The 22,182-nt window shown below is 48.2% G+C and overlaps 1 protein-coding gene across 2 annotated transcripts in view; it reads left to right on the top strand.

The window, feature by feature from the left end:
• The first annotated feature begins 4,407 nt into the window (after positions 1 to 4,407).
• EYA2 (EYA transcriptional coactivator and phosphatase 2) overlaps positions 4,408 to 22,182 on the top strand; it is a 267,355-nt gene continuing 249,580 nt past the window's right edge. The window contains exon 1 of one of the 2 annotated variants that reach the window (XM_045444372.1): positions 4,408 to 4,503. The gene's annotated coding sequence lies outside the window, so the exon portion shown is untranslated. Of the gene's footprint in view, positions 4,504 to 4,878; positions 5,004 to 22,182 lie in introns of those variants that run through there. The other variant, XM_045444371.1, reaches the window with a different exon arrangement.

Raw genomic sequence — 22,182 nt, 5'->3', positions numbered from 1 at the left:
GATTGAGCGTCCGACTTCGGCTCAGGTCATGATCTCGCGGTTCGTGGGTTCGAGCCCCGTGTCGGGCTCTGTGCTGACCGCTCAGAGCCGGGAGCCTGCTTCGGATTCTGTGTCTCCCTCTCTCCCTGCCCCTTCCCTGCTTGTGCTCTGTCTCTCTCTCTCAAAAATAAATAAACATTAAAAACAAATTTTAAATGCTGACCATGTATCAAACTGGCTGAAGATGGTACCACCAAGCAATTACTTCAGTTCGCAACAGATAGTTGATGTGTACGTGGTGACACGACCAGAGCAGATTGTGTGTCCCCTTTTCTTTGCACGTTTCAAAACGTGATTCAGATGTTGTCTCAATAGTACTTGAAATGTTTTCATTACGGGTCCTACTGTCCTACACGTTATTCCAACAGAAATGCTACATGGAATTTTGAGGATACAAATATGAGTTTTTTCCCTATAAAACTGGTCTCATGATTTTGAGAGTCATGCCTTCTATGAAGTTTAGGTATTAAATACAAAGAGGCAGGCTACTGGGAAACTATTGACCCGGGAGATATTCAAAGTAGGCCTGTTTTGTGCCTCTGGGTTATGGAGAGTGTAAGATTTTATTTATTTTATTTTATTTTGTTTTGTTTTATTTTATTTTATTTTATTTTATTTTATTTTATTTGCTGAAGGGTTATTTTATATTTCACACGTGTGCAAAAAGCCCCCTACCTCACCCCCCCCCCCCCCCACCGCCCGTATCCCGTATTGCCTCTTTTATAAGGACTCACAGGAACCCTTCTCTCCTGTACCAATATCAGGAATCAAAGCTCTGATTGCTTCAAGTAGTTCTGTTCGTTTCCACCTTATAGGCCATGAGATTCATGAACACAGGGAAGCACATTGAAATTCATGGTTTTCAATCCTGACTCTGCGGAACTTTGTGGGTTGTTTTAAGACCCTTTACAAGTACCCACGGGAGAAAGCGATGAGATTGCGGCTGGGATCCCTCACTTCCTTTTTTTCATACCGAGCTCCTGCGCGCGCTTGCTTTTGAACAAAAGAAAATTTGAAAGCCACTGATGTAACGGATCACATTTTCTCCTTTGCCTTGACTGCCAGGAAGTTCAGCATCCGATTCTCAGTCTACCATTTGATAAGGGCTCAGCTCCTCCTAGCCCACATTTGGTATGCAAACCTCACCCTTGACTTTCTTTTCTTTTCTTCCCCATGTTTCCCTTTCACCTGCTTTTCCTGTGTCATTCTATTTATGTTTTTGCACGCTGCCTCAAATCCTTTTTGGAAAGAACCAAGGTTTAAATGAATGCATTAAAAAAAAAACGGAGTACTTTTTCTTTGCAGGTGGGAAAGGAATGTGTATAGGAATAAGGCGTGATTTGGCATAGAGAATACACATATGTGTTTGTAGGATATGTATATACGTGCGGGATACTTTGTGAAGTTTGTAGTTTTCCAAGTGTAGCTGGTCTTCTGGCTTCAGAGAACATTTACTTGGAAGACTCTGGGGGGAAAAAGTGATTTACTCCAGGGGAGGCATGCCTGTGGTCTACACTCCAAAGAATCTGCTTTATGGTTTAGCATTTTCAGATTTCGTCTGGGATTATTTTGCTGGTCATTACAAAATGAGGGCAAATACTTAGCCAGAAAAAAAAAAAAAAATCAAAGGAAAGGAAGGGACGGAAAGGGGGCGCTGTTACCCAGGAAGGCAGCTGCATTTTAGGTGGTCTTGAATTAAGAATCAGGAGGCTTACCTCCTATCTGGACTTCTGTCTCATCTGCTGTGAATCTGTGGTCAAGTCCTTACACTTCCAAAGATGGGGACTCTCATCCTCTGCCCAACATTAGAATCACCCCGGGAGCTTTAAAAAATACTGATGCCTCAGTCCCTCCCCCAGAGAGTCTGGTTTAATTGGTCTGGGGTGGGGCCTCAGCATGGGGATTTTTCAAAGCTCCCTCGGAGAATCTAACGTGCAGCTGAGTGTAGTTGAGAACCACTGCCCTCAGAAAAGGAAAAAATAAAATTAATAAGTACCTGCCTCCTGTTTATCTCTCAAGGTGCTGGGGGGCGTGGCTGCGATTTAGGAGATAATGGGCCAGATTCTGGTGAAGGGGTAAATGGTTTGAAGATTAACCCTTTGTATTCCATAGAGTACCCTTAGTTAAACTGTTTGTTGACATTTCCCCAAGGATCTACAAGAAACCCAGCCTGACCTGGTGCTTGCCTGGTGCACACACACACACACACACACACACACACTCACTCTCTTATTGAATGCAATTCACTTGGTGTTTTCTATGCTGGTCTATCCCATTCTATTCCTTTAGCAAAAAAAAAAAATTCTGCTTACTACTGCTGTTTAAATAACATCACATTAAGGCTCATGGGCCAAGAGAAATTAAACACCTCTGGAGAACATTAAGACCCTCAATTTACAATGACTTGGAGCTTTTTGCAAGATGCTGTGGGACGTGAAGTTGTGTGTACAGTAATAATATTTGTGGAGCGGCCCTAGAACCAGCTACAGTCATGGTGGGAAGTGTTTTACAAGCATCATCTCAGTGAATTATCATGTTAATAATACAATATGGGTACGGCCACCTCCGTATTCGAGATGAGGAAAGCAAGGCCAAGTACATGTGTGTGTTCTGCTTCCAGGAAGCAGCAGTCGTCTTCATCTAGGAGCTACGGGTCTGGTGCTTGCCTGGGTCAGGGAAGGAGACCAGCCATGCTTACTGAATACGCTTGCTTCCACTGACCGTTCTGGAAGTAGAAAGAGGAGAATCAGCTCTGATCAGACGTGGGTGCAGGTGTAGTGAGGCCCTGACCCAGCACACCCAGTTTGAGGGCCCTATTTAGGAAAAATAATACAAGTCCAGGGGCGCCTGGGTGGCTCAGTCGGTTAAGCATCCGACTTCGGCTCAGGTCATGATCTCACGGTTCGTGGGTTCGAGCCCCGCGTCGGAATCTGTGCTGACAGCTCAGAGCCTGGAGCCTGCTTCCGATTCTGTGTCTCCCTCTCTCTCTGCCCCTCCCCAGCTTGTGCTCGCTCTCTCTCTCTCAATACTAAATAAATAAACTTGAAAAAAATTATTTAAAAAAAAAAGAAAAAGAATACCAGTCAAAAATTAGGTCCAAAAGTGAGTATGTCTTTGAATTTAAGAAAACAAATCACAACAAATTCAGATTTTAAGAAGCTGAAAAATACCACAACCATCACAAAATTCCCAACTCAACTTTTCCTCAGCTGGATCCCCAAAATGCCAGCGGCCACTCCCACACCACCTACTCAGGCAGGATCAAGTACTACAGTGGGGAACCAGAATGGAAAGAGACAGCGGTCTTTACTGATCGCAACTAAATGTCAATATGTTGACAGGGACCTAGCAATGTGTTCACAAGGTCACTTGTTCATCATGTCAAATGTACAAAATGGCAGAACCTTAGAAACGGACCCAGTCAGTGAGGAGCCCAGGAGCTTAAGTTTTATCAGCTTTCCTGTAACCCTGCAACTGGGGTTGCTATCTCTATATTGTATCTCAAGCTCAAGGGCTTTGGGAATCAGCTGGACCTGAATTTCAACCCTGGCTCAGCCACTTTCTGCCTTCTTTCAACTTGGACTTGATCATTGGTAAACTGGGCATGCTTACAGGATCTACCTTTGGATCTCTTTGGGGGTTTAAATGGGGTAAGGATGGGGTGGGCGTCCTTGGGTGAGCTTGGGTTGCCAGATTTAGCAAAGAAAATACAGGATATCCAGTTAAATTGGAATTTCAGAGAAACAATGAATAATTTTTGAACGTAAGTATCACCACCTGTTGCATAAGACATATTTATACTAAACCTTACGTCTTGATTTTCTAAAATTCAACTTTATCTGGGCACCCGGTGTTTAAGCGGGAGCTTCACAAATGGCAGAAGTTGGTATTGTTTTTGGACTGAAGCATCCTAGATATCCCACAATCAAGTGGTTGGGACGGAGGGAAGAGCCTAGACCCAGTTCCCGACAGTTTATCGCGGGGGAGCATTGACACAGGCGATCAGGATAGGGTAAAGTAAGTGGGATACCTCAATTGGGGGGGGGGGGGTGTGGACGGGGCTGTGCCACTGACTTCGGGTGAGCCGGTTACGTTCTTGGGACCTCAGTTTCCCTATCTGTAAAGTGGGTGAAAGGTAGGCGGATGATCCCTGAACTCCCCTCTCCCAGATATCACCAGCAATGGCCCTTCTCATAATTCAGTTGTCACCTCCTCGGAGAGGTCCCTCCTGACTCTTCTAAGATAACCGCCCCTGCGCCCCCAGCACATGCTTGCCCCCCTCCATGACGATTCGAACTTTCCGAAATTCCCTTGCTTCTCTACTTGTTTGTTCATGGTCTGTCTCCCCATGTGAATGTAAGTTCCGGAGGACAGAAAACGAATCCGTCTCCTTCTAGCTGAATCTCCCAGGAGCTGAACCGGCGCAGCAGATGCTCAGTGCAGGCGGAATGAATGAATAAATAGGTGGGTGAATGAATGACTGTCGGCCGGACTGCAGAGGTGCCTTTCCCGGGGGCCGCGCCTGGGTCGCGGAGGGAGGAGGTGCGGGGTGTCGGGGGTGGGGGGCGGGGAGGAGGCTGCGCCCTCGCCTCGTCCGGGACCGGCAGGAGCGGGCGCGCTCGGCTGGGCTGCAGGCGCGGAGAGCAGCGCGGCGGCGGCGGCGGCGGCAGGGCCGGAGCCCCGCGCCGCGCGTCCAGCCGCCGGGGGTGTGCGCCCGCAGAGCCCAGCGCCGTGCCTCGGCGCCCCCACGCGCCCACGCAGCGGCGCGGGGACCGGGCGGGGGCAGAGGGAGGGCCCGGCCCGGGGAGGGGAAGGGGCCGGTCCTCCCCGCGCAGGCGGCGGCCGCGGCAGCCCAGGAGGCGGAGGCAGCGGCGGCGGCGGAGCAGCACCGTGCCCGGCGCAGTCAGCCCGGCCGCGTCGGACCCGCGCCCGCCCGCGCCGGGGCGCCCTCTCCACTGCGCGCGGTGAGTACCTCCCGCGGCGCCCACCCCGGGGCGCCCGCCGGGCTCCGCCGGGCTTCCCCGGGCCCGGGCTGACGCGGACCCGTCTCCTCGCGCCTCGCTCGCGCACCCGCCGGGCCGGGGCCTCCGCAGCTGTCGGGGCGCTCGGGGGGCGCACGGGGCCCCCAGGGCGCCGCAGGCGCGAGGGCGGCGGGGGCAGCGGGCCGACTCCGTCTGGGAAAAGCCTGGCTGCGGGTCTCAGTTTCCTTTTGCGCTGGGGGGAGGAGGGGGGGGACAGCGACTCAAGTTTGTACTCCCGCGCGCGGGACAAGTGCATGGGCGCGCGGGCGGTGTAGATGCGGTGGGCTGCGTTTGGCCGGTTTCGAGGCCCGGGTCGTCGGCTGCGTCCACCCCCCTCCCCCTCGACGCCCCGTCCGAACCGGAGCGGCGCCGTGGCCCAACGCGCGCCCCCGGGCGCTGTCTGCGAAGCCCCCGGGAAGGGGCGGGAACGGCCGCCGAGCCGCCTTCTAGCTGCATTTCTGTTCTAAAGTCCGGCTGCGCCCGGCCTGCGCAGGGCCGGCTGTCCGGGCTTTGTACCCGAGCGGGCGTCCTGGTGCCTGCAGAAGCCGGAGTCGGAAACTTAAAAAACTTTGCATCCATCCCAAGACTGTTGAGAAGGAGGCTAGGGTTTTGCTGTAATGGGAGAAAGTGGAGAAGGGAATTGTTTCTCAGCCACGCAGTCCGGACGTGAACCGGCCGTGCTGGCCGCAGTGCCTTAAATATATATCCTGCCCCCAAATAAATAGTCTATAAGCTCCAGGAATCTTAGGAAGGCTTGACTGGTAAAAATATTCGCGTCGCAAAATCCTCCGCGCGCCTTTCTCAGGGCTTGAAAGCGAAGCGCTTTGGCGGTGAGGATCCCGCTCCTCCCAAACGCAGTTAGCGTGCCTGCTGCTGGGCTCTGAATTATTTTTGAAAGGCAAGACTGATGCTGCATCTTTATGGATACCATTTTCTTTTCTCCCCTTTCCCCGAAACGCTACGTAATCTTTAATTTTATATATATATATACACACACATATATGTGTATATATGTGTGTGTGTATATATACATATATATAACGTTGAGATATAAATCACCTTCGGTGCAGGTACCTTTTAATGACGAGGTGCAGCGAAATGAGCGAGCATCGGAGCCTGGTTGTTAGCATGAGCGGAGGGGAGGTAGAATGATTTACAAACATCAAGGAGGGATTTGAGTGCTGAATTATGTTTGAGTTACGGAGCTCCCTTCCAAAGGAAATTATAACCAGCGGACAATTGCTGTATTTCAAACCAAATCTGTTCATTTCATGAGCCCTTTCTTGCTCGACTGCAATTTTTCTATGACCAGCGTATGAGTACTGAACTGGTAGCTGCATTTCCAGCCTGTGGGCCATTTAGGGAGGGGGGTGGCAGGGCGGGGAGACCCCCATTTAAAAATAATCTTCGTGCAAAATCTTTGGGGCAACTTTTCCCCAAGAAATGTTCGTGTTTTCCACTTTTCTCTCCACATCTTTAAACCCCTTAAACATTATACTTCCTTGCATTTAGACATCCTCAGACTAAGGGAAGTACTGAGTGATGCATGTCATAAATGATGGTGTTTTGAGTCTTGCTTTTGACTGAGCATAAAATCGTGTTTTGTATGAAAAATCTCCTTGCCTTTGGAGGAAACTCTACATTTGGCACTTTTGACCAATATGGCTAGATCCGAAAGGGCCTGAATTTTTGAAAGCCGTAGTTGGTAGTTAGACCATTCTCCCGCTGTAACTCTAGCTTCGCCATATTATTAACTATTTTATCTTAAAGGAGTTGGCGGTTTTCCTCTGCCCTGAACACAGCTCACCTCTGGGGTGGCTGTGTGAATGAGAATACTCTAGAAACAGATCAGTCTCTTTGCTAACGTTAAATAGCTGAAGGAAAGAAAAGAGAAAAGAAAAGAAAAGAAAAAAGAAAAGAAAAGAAAAGAAAAAGATGTTACCCTGATTCTTTGGGATTTTTAAAAACCAGATGCTTTCATCGCTTAAGTTCTAAAGTCTTCTTTTCATGCCTTTTGTGTCGTATTAAACACATCATAAAGAGCTATGATTTGTTGACTTGTTATAGGATTACCATTTGGCAAAAACACCCAAGACATGCTGTTTCAAATATGTGGTCTTACTTCTGCTTTAAATTGCAAGTACGAGATTGCAAAGCCTGTTCCAGACGGATAAATTGATAAAATGCTAGCTGCTGTTGGAACAAGGAGAAAGTCCCCAGCAAAAGCACTCTGTGGGGCAGCGAAGTACATTTTGAATTGGGTGAAGCCAGATAGGGGGACCCTGGCAGTTTGTGAAAAGGTATACACGGTCCGAGCACGTCCACTTTAAGACGGTTTGGGTTCCCCCATGACAAGATGACTCCTTTCCCACAAAGAAAAACATTTCCTTATTTTTTCGGTTACTTTTCCAAAGATAACTTGTGTCTCGGGCGCGAGAGACCAGAGTTATGCAGAAATCCAACCGTAACCGGCTCAGAACGAGGTCTCACTCTTGCTCTCCTGCCACCAGATGTTTTTTAGGTGTCCTCAGCTGGAATGCCCAGTTTGAAACTAATTAGGCCAGCAATAAACTCCTTGTATAATAAAATCGCAGGCCGTTATGGTGCCTAAGTGGGGTTCCCGGCAGCTCATGACAGATGCCTCTCTCCACAGAGAGAGAGCCTGTGGCTGTCAGGAAAAATTTCTTGGGGGACAGGAACCTCCCCAAAGATGTTCTATAAAGGGGAGAGTCACCTAAAGATGTGTTCTCCTTATCTGTGGACGGGAAGCGGCTGGTTATTCAGTTACCTCCAAAGGCCGAACCTTCCAGCTCTTGCCAGGACTGGGTTTTGTTGATGGAAGGAAACTTCTTCTTCTTTTTTTTTTTTTTTTTCTAGCTAGCTGCTCTCAGAAGCAGTTGGTGGAGTCTGCTGAAAAGGAATCTCTACAGAGAATTAACCCCAGAGTTGAGAAAACACAGCCTGTTGACAGAAGATACACACATACTCATGCACACTCCCCACAGCGCCCTTCTCACTCCCCACCCTCCTCTCCCCCCCACCCCAGATCATAACAGCTTCCTGAATGGCCCACTCCCCACACCCCTTATTGTTGGTGGCAGTTCGCACAGTTCCAAACACACACAACGGAGAGAAGATTCTAGTAGGGGAAGCGATTAGCAGAGAATTGGCCGGGGACAGTGCTTCGTTTTCACTATTTGAAGATCTTAACTGGCCTAATGGTGTTGGACTCACGGACACCTCTTCTAATCCGAGGATAAACCCCCTCAATCAGGTGGCAAACACTTGAAGTGACTGGTTCAGACCCGCTTGTCCCTGTAAATGAATCGGAGGGGCAGGAACTTGTTTCTCATTGCATGTGACTGAAAATCAATTTCAAGGTATGAAAGTATCTGCCAGGTGCGTTTAGGGGAGAGAGGACGAAGGAAGCCACAGGCTTTTAAATTTATTTTTGCTGCTTTTTCTCCTTATTTTTTTTTTTCTCACTCCCATCCTCCTGGCGTCTTTGCCATTTCTCTCCACTTGCAAATTATATCCTTGTGTTTAATAATAATGATGAAACAGCTCGTATGCCAGGCCTGAATTCAGTTCTTGACATGTCTTTTTAGGATGGGTTCTCACAACAACTCTTCGGGTTAGGTGGTGGTATTATTATTATTATTATTATTATCATTATTATTATTTATTATCACATCCCAACTTTGCTAAGGCAAGAATTGAGTTTCAAGTTACATGACTCACGAGAGCCTGCAGAGGGAATGAAACCAGAATGGAGGCCTTCAGACCTCTGCGGGCTGTGCGTTTCCCATGTGCTGTAAAAACCTCGGCCGAGAGGACATTTCTGCTTTCCTTTCCCTCGGACAGAGATGCCAAATTGGGATGATCTGAAATGCATCGAGCCCAGTTATTTTCTGACTCTGCCCTGATGTTTCGTTGTTGTTCTAAACGGAGGAAAAATCTTATTAAGTAATTAGGAAACACCAATATGAGCCTTCCCGAGTCATGGTGTTTAGCAGGTTGTGTATGGGTCTATAAAGGATGTCTATTTACAAGGGCTAATTTGATTCGTTCCTTCGATACTATAATGCGACGCATTTCAGTTCCTAAAAAGAGTCAATAAGTTTATAGGCAGTGGCAAAGCCCTAAAATGTTCCGGTAGGCGGTCCAAATGGAGTTTACCGGAAGGTGCTGGATCGCTATGGGTGGGTTCTTGTTTGGGGGGTGAGATTATAAACATTTGGAGAGCGAAGAATAATTTGGAACAGGTGGTCCCAAGAGTCAGGTAACTGGAGCGCTTTATCTTTGCCACTTTGAAGGTTGAGGGAGGCCGTCGGTTGCCTGAATCTGAAACAAGCAGGCAGAGGGTCAGTGGGGTCTAAGAGGGCTCCCACTTTGGGACAGAGCGTGGCAGGATGGATGCGAGGGTCTGTGCATGCAGTCTGGGGTCGCTAGAAAGCAGGGTCTCTTTGCTGTGGTCATCATCCTTTGGCGATCCTGGTTGAGGGCACCGATGTGCCTGTTCTTGCTTTTTTGCAGAATCTCCCTCTGTGTTCAGATATATGCAGAAATTGAAAACAGGAACTCAGATGAATAGATAGCCAGGGGAGACAGGTTTACATCTCACCAGTTTTGGGAATGTGCACACGGTCGCCTCTCTTTGCCTGAGAATGCTAATCTAGACAGATTTCAAAATGAACAGAGTATTTCAAAGTAGTTAGAAATTATTTCGCCTTTTGGTATCAGTGGTGTTGTGTCGATAGCACAGAAACGTGTGTGATTTTCCCCCTCTTTCCCTCCTCAGTGTCTAGTATCGTTAGATTTTTTTAAACTCTGCGGGTTCCCAGATGTAACGTATCTGTCCATACCTACTCACAGTCGTTCCGAGAGAGCTGTCAACTCCCCGCGAATTTAACTAGAGGAAAAATGATAAAATCGACATTTTTGTCCCCAAAGAATGAGGAACCGGAGGGTCTGACTACTGTATGAATATAGCAACTTAACTCTTGTCTCACATCAGCTGAATCTGTCAGTTCCCCTTTCTTTTCTATTCGTCTCCCAAGAATGGTCTTTCGTAACTGAAATGTGCAGCATATTATTAGCCAAAAGACATTTTAATTCCGTAAAGAAAAATCATGCCAGAGACCCAGCCGAGTCTGTTTCAGCCATTATTGTTTCTGTAGCGTGCATACTTTGGGTTTCATGGTAAGATGTGGGTTTGCCAAGAAAGAAAATTACAGCGAGAAACTATGTCGAAAACATATACACTTCTGTTTAAGAAATGGGAAAAAACACGGAAAAATTCTGCACGGTAATTGCTTTAACGTGAGTTTTAAATGTCATTGTTTGACTTATGTCAAAAAGCCCCTCTTAGCTAATTCTCACATATGCTGTTACTGAATCGCTTACCTTAAAAATGGCAATGGTTGGGCTTAACTTTGATGCTCTTTGAGGCTTTAAGAGATATCCTTAGCCCTAGTGGAAACGTTCCAGATTTTTAGATTGTGCAGGCCATTTTTTTAAGGTTACTTAGATATCGATTTTATTTTCTTGACCCAAAATAAGAAAACATGGGGAATTCTCAAAAGCTTTTTACAGGCTGCTATTATGAGAAGAGAAGCCAAACCAACATGTATTAGGTCATGAGCTTGAAGTGCATAAATGAGCCTCATGAAGGTCACCAAAACAGAGCGAAAAACACCAGTTCTCCTTACCTCGGCCAACTCTGCATTCCTGCTGGTAGATGTGTTTGGTTGAAGTGGACACAAAAAGGGGGCTTCAAGGGACCACGGCTGAAGGATCTCCGTTTGATTTGGGTTCTGAGGATGACTGAAGACGTTCTTGGGGTAAAGCGAGGCGTGAGGGCTGGGATTCCCATCTCCTGTGGACCCCTCCCTCTCTCTGCTCTGGCAGACAAAGCAGGTCCCCCCCCCCCCCACCCCATTCCGAAGCAGATTTTCATTCCTGGTTACTTGGATATGTGGAAACCAGGGGCCGAAATGCCTTTTGTTCCTTCTGGTCAGTTTCTTCACCTCCCATCCCCTTCCTATAGTCACGGCGTGGTTAAGGTATTTGTTGTTTCCAGAACAGTTTTTTTGTTCCTATGAACACGTATGTGGTTGTTTTTTGTTTTTTTTTTTTTTTTAGCATGTGGGGCTGTGTAAATCCACACCTTTAGGTCTTTGTTGATTGGCTGCTCCCGGAAATACACACAGACCGAGAGAGTGTCTGCTGTGTCCCCGAGTTGGGGACCAGCCTCACTGCGGATGGAAATCCTATGTAGGGAGAAAGCCTCCTTTCAGAAGAGACAGAGAGGGTGTCGATGCAAAGAAGCTGTTTTCTTTTCTGGGTGTGTATTATTTGCATGTATGGGGACTTTTGTTTCAGGGTGTTCTAGAAACATTAGTCTCTCCAGCAAAGTTATGAATGCCCTTCTTGGTTGGGAAGGTGGTGGATGGAAAGGAAAGCAGGAGGCAGATTCCTGCACCTCTGGCCTTTTGTGTGACTGGTACAGTAGAGGGAAGTGATAACTTGCGGCCGGGACGGTGTCATGTGGCATGACAAGTTGTGACTTGCTGCTTGTGTTGTAAACAGAGTTTTGGCCCCATCCAGCCATGGAAAAGAATGGAGCACAGAAAGATTATTCACTCCTGGTCTGCCATGGGCCGGAGCTCTCTGGTGCTGTCCTCTTGCTTTAGAGACCACGCTCCCTGGAGACTTTAATGTTGGGATGTGCAGGGAAGGAGGGGAGAAGGAATGTCTTAAACTCAGCAAATGTCTGAAATGCTCCGAATGTCTTCCACGTGGCTCTGGCGCCCACGAGAAAGGCAGAGTGTTACAAGGACACAGAAGCAGGCTTTTGGGGAAGGGGACAGAGAAATGGGAGGGCTTTCAGAGGTTTGAGCTAGAGTGGAGAATTTTCTGATACCTGGGGGCCCCTGGAACGCCTTACTGGAATGTCTTTAGGAGCCTGATTTTGGAAGTGGCCTTTCCTGCATCTTGGCTGGCCTTTCTTTGTGCTTATTTTTAGCGAATTCACTTTTTTGTTTTTTGTTTGTTTGTTTTTAAGAAAACATAAGACTTCTTTGGGGATAATAAGTGGTCCATATTTATCGAACACCTACTGTGTGCCAGGCACTGTGCGGGCTTAACAAAACACTTTTCTGTCTCCAAATAGCCTGAGATGGACATGTGCTGTTATGATGCTGCTGCTGATGTCTATTTTACAGATACAAAAATTGAACGTCAGGGAGGTGCAGTAACTTGTCCAAGGTCCTGTGGCTCATGTCAGAGCCAGGATTGAACCCAGTTTTGATTCCTCATCACTGGGATATCCAGGCTGTCCCCCTGGTGTAAGAAGAACTACTTTTCCTCTCCAAGTCTGGCCTGGAGAGCGAGATTTTAACGTCAGTCTCCACTTGTTTTGGTTGGGGATATTAACTGATGGTCAGGTACAAAAGTTGGGCTCGGAAATAAGGGACATCTGCTAATTCTCACAGAATCTTGAGCCTGTCCTTGTAGCTATCAAAGAAGGTTTACTGTTGAAATCTGTTGAGATAGTGGCCACATCTCTGCGATTAGCTGCTCTAAGCCGTTGCCTATGGCTGCTTCTGTGCTGAAATAGCAGAGTCAAGTAGTTACTGCAGAGACCGCATGGCCCTTTTCAGAGTACGTTTCCTGACCGCTGAGCTATTGCAATATGACAAGACAAATTTTGTTGACAAGGAAGAACATGCCCTTGGGACACTGCGTGTACCGTTTCACTGATTTGTGATTCATTGAGTGCCTCCTGTTTTCCCGGTGATGGGGGAACGTTGCATTCATTCTTTCATTCATTTATTCGGTGCTATTTACTGAGCTGTGTTCTAGGTGCTGGGCTAATTACTAGGGATCCAGAGGCTAAAAGGACCCAGTCTGGTGCCTCTGATAGCAGGATCCCAGTGGATTTCCACCAATATCACACCCCCTCTTCTTTACCCTGGAGGATCCAGAGGGCAGTGATATGACTTCTTGGGCTCCCTAATATTTAAGCAACAGGTTGGAGACAAAGACCCAAGTTTGCAGACCCTTACTCAGAGAAGCCCTGCCTAATTCAGTAAGAGCAGAACCCCAGGGGCACGTGTGTGGCTCAGCGGTTGAGCGTCTGACTTCGGCTCAGGTCATGATCTCACGGTTCCTGAGTTCAAGCCAACGGTTTAAGCCCCACATCTGGTTGGCTGCCATGAGCGCAGAGCCTGATGCGGATCCTCTGTCTCCCTCTCTCTCTGTACCCCTGCTTGCTTGTGCGCGCTCTCTCTCTCTCTCAAAAATAAACATTAAAAAAAAAAAAAAAAAAGAGCAGAACACTGGCTTCTGTCCCTAGAGGTATGTCGGGCGGTACGAGGGGCCCACTCTCTGCCCGAGACAGACCTTCCTTCTGCTTTTGTTAAGAGGCTGTGGGAAACAGGTGGGGCGGGGGGGGAGTCAGGCTTCCTGCATTTAAGTCTTGACTCTGCCGAACAGCCTAGAGATTAAGAGCATGAACCCAGGAGCTGGGCTGCTTGGATTCAAATCCCTGCTCTGCATAAACCAACTGTTTACCTTTGCGCAAGTTACCAAACTTTTCTGTGCCTCGGTTTCTTCATCTGTAAAACAGAGCGGATGACTGTGTCCCTTCCTCAAAGAGTTGTGGAGTTTGCCTTAATAAAGATAAAGTGTTTGCAATAGTGCATGGCAAACAGGATGAGTTATGTCAGAGTTGTGTGGCTGTATTTATTGTCATTATAATGTATTATTATTATTATTATTATTATTATTATTACTTACAGGCTGCATGAAACGGGTTTTCGGTTTCCTCTCCACAACATGATAACAACAGGAATAACTGCTTCAAAAGAGCATTGTGAGAATGTAAACGAGGCAATACGCATAGAACATAGAACAGCTCTTTGCTAAGTGCCTGCCTCGCTGACGCTCAATCAGGTAGTTGTTATACTCAGGGCAGCCACTACTGCTCTTGAGATTATAGGGAATTGCATACTGGGCCATTGATAACCCCTTTACGCTATTGGTCAGTTGAGTCCTGTTTCAATTTCAAGAGACGGCAGGGCCGTGGTTAATAGTGCAGCCCCTGAACTCAGGCAGACCCGGTCTGAGCCTCAAGCCCACCACCACTCACGGACTGTGCCATCTGGGGCGAGGGGCTGACTCTCCCAGCTTCCCGGACGGTGGAGGCAGTGGTCGCTATTCACTGGGTGGTTTGAAGGTCAGAAGAAGTGACACCCGTAAAGCGTGGAGCAGGGTGTTTGGCACATAGTAAGCACTCAATAAATGGTAGCTTGTATTATTATCATCCCCACTCCTTGCTGCACCTACATGGCCAGGAAAGTACCGAACATTAGTAAATTTTAATTTGAAAATAAAAGAACACATTTTAAAACTGCCAAACAGATTTAAAATAATATTCATTAAACAAAATTAAAATATTCTATTAAAGCCAGACTTTGGGCTCAGACCAAATTTTTATAACCCAAGCTTAAAGGCCAAGGAGTCCCCCAGCCACAATGGGGACATTGTGATTGAACTTGAGACTTCAACGCTGCTATTGAGCGGTCTTTGAAATGCACGTTTCCCCGTTAAAATAAAAGGGAAGTCATGGGAAGAAAAAAAAAAATGAGGTCCACACTCACCCCAGCAAACCTTAATGAATTGAAAAAGAAAAACAAAAGATTTTTCATTTTTTCTTCTGCACCTCACCCTGCCAAAGACGCATGGCCCCCTCCTAACCCCAGCTTTGAATGGAACCGGCTTAGAATGTTCCAGATCTGATATGCTCGTAGGAGCTGAGCGAGTCTCAATTCTGGTCTTCACCAGATTTTGCAGATGTGGTGTATCCCTGACAGCTGGGGCTTGGGGGCCCTCCTGCCAGGGTTCAAATCCAGCTCTGACATTGCTTGATGTGCCCCACTCAGCTCTCCTGTGGGCTGAGCGGAGACCAACAGTTACTGGGACCGCGTCGGCCGGTGGTGAGCGAACGTACGATTTAAGTGTCTCTGCTGATGTTTAGCCTTGTGAGATTATGTGGTGAATGAAACTGCCCCAGACTTTTGGGACTTTGAAGAATTCGAGACTGCAGTCTTGCCTTACTTAATCTGAGTTTCGAGTGAAAATGATCTCAGTATTCAGGGAGGGGAACGAGGAAGGGAAAACGTGAAAATCCCCCACAGGAGTTTTGATGTGCCAGGCACTTGCACAAAGCTTCTAGAATCCTCTCAAAAAAAAAAAAAAAAAAATCCCATGACGCCCGTATGTCTCTGTCACAAATGGGGAAACTGAGGCTTGGGCAACTTCAGCGGCTGCTCGCTGAGATTCGATTCCAGACTACAGGCCTGTTCCACGGCACCACCTGCAGCTTCCCGGAGCAAACACACGGACAATCCAGAGACTTCTCCCTGACTGACCGGTGCTTTGTGTCCTAGTCCTACATTTCGGTTACATCTGTCATCCTCTCCAAGCCTGAGTCATTGTGGCCTTTTACCTGCCTTGCCGTTGAGAATGAACGGACTTTTCCTTGAACAAGGACTTTGTGATTCTGAGTTTATTTTGAGAGAGAGAGGGAGGGAGGCAGAGAGAGAGGGAGAGAGAGAGAATTCCGAGGAGGCTCCACACGTGCCTGCATAGAGCCCCAGTAGGGGCTCGAACTCCCGAACCGTGAGTGAGATCATGACCCAAGCCGAAATCAAGAGTCAGACGCCTAACCGACTGAGCCAGATGGAAAAGGTAATGGCAGCAGGCCGGGATATCCTCCTCCAGGGGACATTGTTTGAGAACCTGTGCGGTTTCTTGCCAACCGGGGGGCATGGCCTCATCCTCAGACCAGGCCAGGCCCTTGGCTATGATGTGGGGTCAAGAGACCGTGCTGTCAGAGGGTGGGCGGCTGTTGTAGAGGACTTGGGGTGGACTCCCCGCTCCATCACCCACCTGCCGTGTGACGCAGGGCAGAGGACTCAAGCCTCAGACTGTTCACCCGTGCGTGGGGCAGGTGCCGTCTGTATCAAATTCGTCACGCAGCCTCAGTCCGCGGTGGACCGGACTCGTTCTGCGGTGCTGAGAAACTATAGCACTGCTCCTCCTCCCCTCCGAAGTACTCAAAAAAGGAGCAAAAGTGAAGGTAACTTGCCCCGGGAAATCTTGGGAGTTTACACATTCGGGAAGAATCCACACGTCTCCAAAGGGCAGTCTTTTTCTTAGCGGGGTCTTGTGGACCCTTTCCGCATTAACTTCACACGGGCACGAGTTTTCGTTGTTGTTGTTTGTTGTCTGTTTGTCTTGCCTTCAGCGTCCTGTCTTTATTTTCTTACGCCTTCGGAAAAGGTGTAACAAGGGTCTCAAACAAATGGTGTCACAAGGTGGAAATGGTTTAAACATCAGGTGATTAAGGGGCATCTGGGTGGCTCAGTCGGTTGAGCGTCCGACTTCAGCTCAGGTCATGATCTCACGGTTCGTGGGTTCGAGCCCCGCATCGGGCTCTGTGCTGACAGCTCGGAGCCTGGAGCCTGCTTCTGATTCTGTGTCTCCCTCTCTCTTTCTGCCCATCCCCTGCTCACGCTGTCTCTCTGTCTCTCAAAAATAAATAAATGTAAAAAAAAATTCTTAAAAAAAAAAATCAGGTGATTAATCGCAAAAGTGGGCACAGAGGTACGGCAGAGTTCATGAGTAAAGTTGAAGAAACGCCAGCCGGAAGATGTGAAATGCCCCCAAATTCGAGAACCTTCCGCTATAGCCAGAAGAGCGGTTCTGTAACTCAGTTCTCGGGGGGAATCAGATAGAGCAAACGAGGTCTCTCAAGGATGTCGTTAAAGCGTCTCGGGGCACCTGAGTGTCTGGGCACGTTCAGTCTGTCATACGTCTTCAAAAGAATAAGTTGCCTTCGAATGAATATAATGTCAATAAAAGTGACCTGAGTGCTTACTCGATGCTGGGATCTGTTTTTGAATGAGTATAGGCATCAGCTTATTTATTCCTTACAACCATTCTATAAAGGAAGAGCTATAATTGTTTTCATTTCAGATGAGGAAGGTAAGGCCCAGAGAGGTTAAGTGACTTGTTCAAGGTCACACGGCAACCAAGAAATAGAGCCAGGCTTTGTCCGTTGCCTTTATTTTATTTATTTATTTTTTATTTAATTTATTTTTTTAATTTTTTATTATTTAAATTATTTTTTAAATCCAGGTTCGTCAGCATATGGTGCAACAATGATTTCAGGAGTAGATTCCTTAGTGCCCCTTCCCCATTTAGCCCACCCCCGCTCCCACAACCCCTCCAGGAACCCTCAGTTTGTTCCCCATATTTAGGAGTCTCTTCTGTTTTGTCCCCCTCCCTTTTTTTATGTTATTTTTGCTTCCCTTCCCTGATGTTCATCTGTTTTGTCTCTTAAAGTCCTCATGTGAGTGAAGTCATAGGGTTTTTGTCTTTCTCTGACTAATTTCACTTAGCCTAATACCCTCCAGTTCCATCCACGTAGTTGCAAATGGCAAGATTTCATTCTTTTTGATTGCCGAGTAACACTCCGTTGTATATATATACCATATTTTCTTTATCCATTCATCCGTCGATGGCCATTTGGGCTCTTTCCATACTGTGGCTATTGTTGATAGTGCTGCTGTAAACATGGGGGTGCATGCGCCCCTTCGAAACAGCACACCTGTATCCCTCGGATAAATGCCTAGTCGTGCAATTGCCGGGTCTTAGGGTAGTTCCGTTCTTCATTTTTTGAGGAATGGAGGTTGTCTTTATAACTCCTGCACTCTCTGCCTCTTTAACTGCCGTAGAAAGAATCAAACTTACTTCTTTTTGACCTTCACTTAACAAGCCAACGAGTTAATTACGGACAGGCATGAGAGGGAGACACGGGACATGTTAGCCTTAGCCGTCATTTTTCTTTTCTTTTTTTTTTTTACAAGGGTGTGTTCGCGTATTCTATGGCTTCCGGTTCAGCGTAAGGCTGAACCTGAGCCGGACTGTCAAGGTGCAAGTCCGGAGTCTACTAGTCTCATGACCTTGGCTTTATGTCAGTTCTTCTAGGTCTCAGTTTCCGTGTTCATGAAGTGAGTCCGCGTCATAAGAGTGCGGAGAAGAACCCCCGATAACACAGCAGGTGCGATTGTTAAATGCTGTTTAGTCCCAGTTGAGGAGAAAGTAACTCTAGAAATCGTGTCCCCCCGTGGAGCGTGAGCACTCTGGTACAGTCCGGAGTGAGAGGGAAGGGCCCGTGAGGCTCACGCTGGAAAACAGCTCGGGTTTTTCCAGACGACTTAGGATGCAGCCCGAGACACTGGCTTTCCTCATCCCCACGTGAGAAGTTGTCAGGACAAGTCCTCAGCAGGCAGCCTGGAAGTCAGAGCCGCCTGGGATCAGAACCTTCGCAGAAGAGGAAACTGAGGCCCCGGGGGAGGGGCTCTGCCTGGCCACATGGCCGGTCCGTGGCCGAGCGGAGACCCCCATCCGTGCGAACTCCAGTGCCAACACAGGCCCTAATTCCAGGATGTTCATTTTTCTTCTTGGCCCCTCTCTTCTCTGGTGGAAAATGCCTTTTTCTTCAGAAGCGTCTGCCTGATCTTCAGTGACCAGATGGGCAGACTTTCTGGGCTTTGCCTGCCTTCACTTTCCTCCTCCACCTTCCTCCCCCACACCCCTGCCTCCCTTTACTCTCCAGTATGGGAAACTGAATTTCTTCGTTCGTTCATTCGTTCGTTCGTTCATTCATTCCAAAATACGTAGAGAGTGCCAGCTGCGTCGCAGGAACTACTCTGGACATGAGGAATACAGTAGAGAACAAAAACAATCAACGTCTGCTTTCGCACAGCGCCGCAGCTAAGTGGAGAAAGACCAAACATAAACACCTAAATATGTAAAGTACACAGAATGTCACATGGTGATAAGTCTATGGGGAAAAATCAAGAGAAGGTGGGTAGAAAGTGCCTGGGGTGGGGAGGCCTCACTGAGCAGGTGGCCTCTGAGCACAGCACTGAAGAAGTGAGGGAGCCCTGCTATCTGAGGAAGAACATTCTAGAGAGAAGAAGCAGCAAGTGCAACGCCTTGAGATGGGAGCTGCCTGGAAGCCGGTGTGGCCGGGGGGGCCGGCAAGCCGGGGGTGGGGGCAGATGAGGTCACAGCGGAGGGACCCAATCGGGTCCTTGCTTAGAATCCAGTGGCTGCTCTGTGTCAGTCAGGCTAGTCCAGAATCAAAATTAGCATCATTTTTAAATGATTTTTTTAATACACAGGCCCTAAATCTGAAACCACTAATTGCAAACTCAGATACCCAGAGTTAATGAAGTGGGCAGGGTAGTTAGCTGGGAGGAATGTGGTCTCTGTGTTGCCAAGTGTTCTGTGTCTTTCAAAAGACCATGAAATCTGGATTTTATGAGAAACGCCCCAATTTTTAAGTCACCGCGAGGAACCACCAGAAGACACACGCAGGCTGCCGGTACGTAAGCGACTACGCTCCCTAACACCACGGTGGACCTTGCAAATCGCCTTTCACTGAAAAGGCATGAAGCCTTTATCTCGCTGTCTCTTTTCTTTTTACCAATTCCTGACCAGAAGGATGCCAAGAGATGCTAAAAATTGTTTCCAGGAAAAAGGAGGACTCGAATCTCACGGGAACAGGGGCTGAGACTTCTTCCAAAGAGCAATCAGCTTGCTTCATTTTTATGTCTTTCTCAGGACGTTTTCCTGATCATCCCTCATTGTGGGTAATGACAACGTGGTCCAAATCTGTCCTCCTTCGGGTTTTCATTAGTTTCCTGATGATTATTATTTTGTCATCTGGCGTTGATTTAGGAGTGGTGAAATGTGTGCAGGTTTCACAATGGTTGTCAGCCACTGTTTAGAATGGCAAAGAACTTCTCATAGCGCTCACATTGCAAGGGGCGGGGGTGGTAGTTTCCAATGGCTACAGACATGAAAGGGGGGAAGGGGGGGTGGCCCTGCAGGCGACCACAATCAGGAGATTGGAAGGTGAGTCAGTAGTCTGGGGCGGCCAGGGCGTAAGGCTGAGGAAGGCTCTCAGTGCTTTAAGGACCTGATGTGCCCAGGCTGACAGCACAGAATGCAGAGTCTCCCTTCTTGACCCCAAAGCTGGAGTGAGGCAAAAACTCGGCCAAGGGGCCCCATAGCTGTTGAGATTGTTCTGGATGTAAGTAACAGAAAATTTCCGGGTTGGCTTAAGTAAAAGAAAATTTACTGGCTTGGGGAAGTGAAAAGTTCTGGGGAGGGCCGGCTTCAGGTATGGCTGGATCAGGAGTTCAAATGTAGGTGGTGGGCCCATCTCTTTCCTAACGAATGTCCCTGCTTGGGAGGATCCTGTACTCTGTCGTGTGCCACCTCTGGAGGTAGGGACGGAGGGGGAGAAAGGTAGGTTCCCAAACTGAAGTCAGCAACATTTGCCGGAAGTGGAGGGTGGACTGGTCCCTTGTGGACCCCCAAACTGCATCATAATGCACCTCTAGATCTGCCTTGCCCACTCCTCGTCTGTTGGACTACAGTGCCGTTTGTGAAATTTGTAGTTTTTCCGGGCACTGGGCTACACCGTCTGGCATGTCACTCCTGTAAGGTCGGTACTCTTAAGACATGCTGCAGCTCTGCCTTCCATAGGCTCTTTCCCACGGCCCTAGAGGATTAGCCTTTATTTCACGTAAGGGTGTTCTGGGGAAGGTTGTCTCTTCTCGTAGGTCTTGGACAAAGTTAGCGCTGAGTGTTTGGGAGAGTCCAGCCAAGCATGGAAGATGCACCGGACTTTGGAGGAAAAATCAGAACTGACTCGGTGACGCTTGAGGCGGGCGGGGTGATCCCGGCTGTCCTGGGCCTCTGGTGATCAGCCTGTGTTTCCTTTCCTCCTCTGAGCTTTGCCCTCTGTCACGGCCCCCACTCGACCGCTCATGATCCATCCAGTGGCGGTGCTGTGATGTCCGATGCAGCAAAAGATTGTAAGCTGGCAGCCAAGATGCGTCTTGTTTGGTCTGCAGAACATTTAAAACAGAAAATAGAGCCAGTGTTTGAAAATCTGGACATGTCACACAAAAAGGCAGATTTCTGGCTTCCATTAAAAGCTCAGAAGATCTGGGGCGCCTGGGGGGCTCAGTGGGTTGAGCGTCCGACTTCGGCTCAGGTCGTGATCTCGTGGTCCGTGAGTTCGAGCCCCGCGTCGGGCTCTGTGCTGGCAGCTCGGAGCCTGGAACCTGCCTCGGATTCTGTGTCTCCCTCTCTCTCTGCCCCTCCCCCGCTCGTGCTCTGTCTCTCTCTCTCTCTCTCTCTCTGTCAAAAATAAGCATTAAAAAAATTTTTTTTAAATAAAAACCACTCAGAAGATCTGTCAACACGGTGCCCACATTTCCAGCTGGCTGGATTTGGAAAACCTCTTTTAGGTGGACGGGTCTGACCTCACCACAGTCCTCACCCTGCCCTAGTGTCGCCCCAGCACTGGGGCTCAGGGTGAGTTGCCATTGACTGTTGGGCTGGCGCTGTGGGATGTCTTACAGTAAATTTAAGGCAGAAGGGAAGTCTCTCCTGTATTCAGGTCTCCATCAAAACTATGACAACGGAATGTAAACCGAGTTGGTCACTATTAGGAACAAAATGAGGGAGAGCTTGTGCCTTCGGGTAAGTCAAGGCGTCTCAGCCTCGGCACTATTAACGTGTGGGGTTGGACAGTTCTTTGTTGCAGATGTCAGTCCTGTGCATCCTGGGGTGGCATTTCATGTGTCCACATGTGAACCATTCGCCCTTTTGGAAGGAAGTAGGTCCCCGGGCACCAGGCACCCACCACCAGTTTGGCACAAAGAGTTACCGTAAGTGAGAAACACAGTTCTTGCCCTGAACTGTGCCCCAGCAGGCCTGCCTTTGGCAGTAAAGGTTATGAGTTGGCCGATTTGGGTTTAATCGTAGGTAGACGTGCCAACCATTGAGGCCGTTTATGACTGCCTGTCTAAGATGTCATAGAAGGAATTCAGCATTGGATGAGAGGCTGAACCCTCTTAAAGAGTCTTTGGGGAGAATTTCTAAACTTTCAGTTGAGTGAGGCCATGGTGGAAGTTACTGTCAGTATTTTTGCCAACAGTACCGGGGGAGCATGGGCGGCAGTCAA

The sequence above is a fragment of the Leopardus geoffroyi genome, chromosome A3 (genome assembly GCF_018350155.1).
Source record: "Leopardus geoffroyi isolate Oge1 chromosome A3, O.geoffroyi_Oge1_pat1.0, whole genome shotgun sequence".
NCBI classification, from domain to species: domain Eukaryota; kingdom Metazoa; phylum Chordata; class Mammalia; order Carnivora; family Felidae; genus Leopardus; species Leopardus geoffroyi.
Note: the sequence above shows the minus strand (reverse complement) of the source record. Positions and strands in the feature narration are given on the sequence as shown.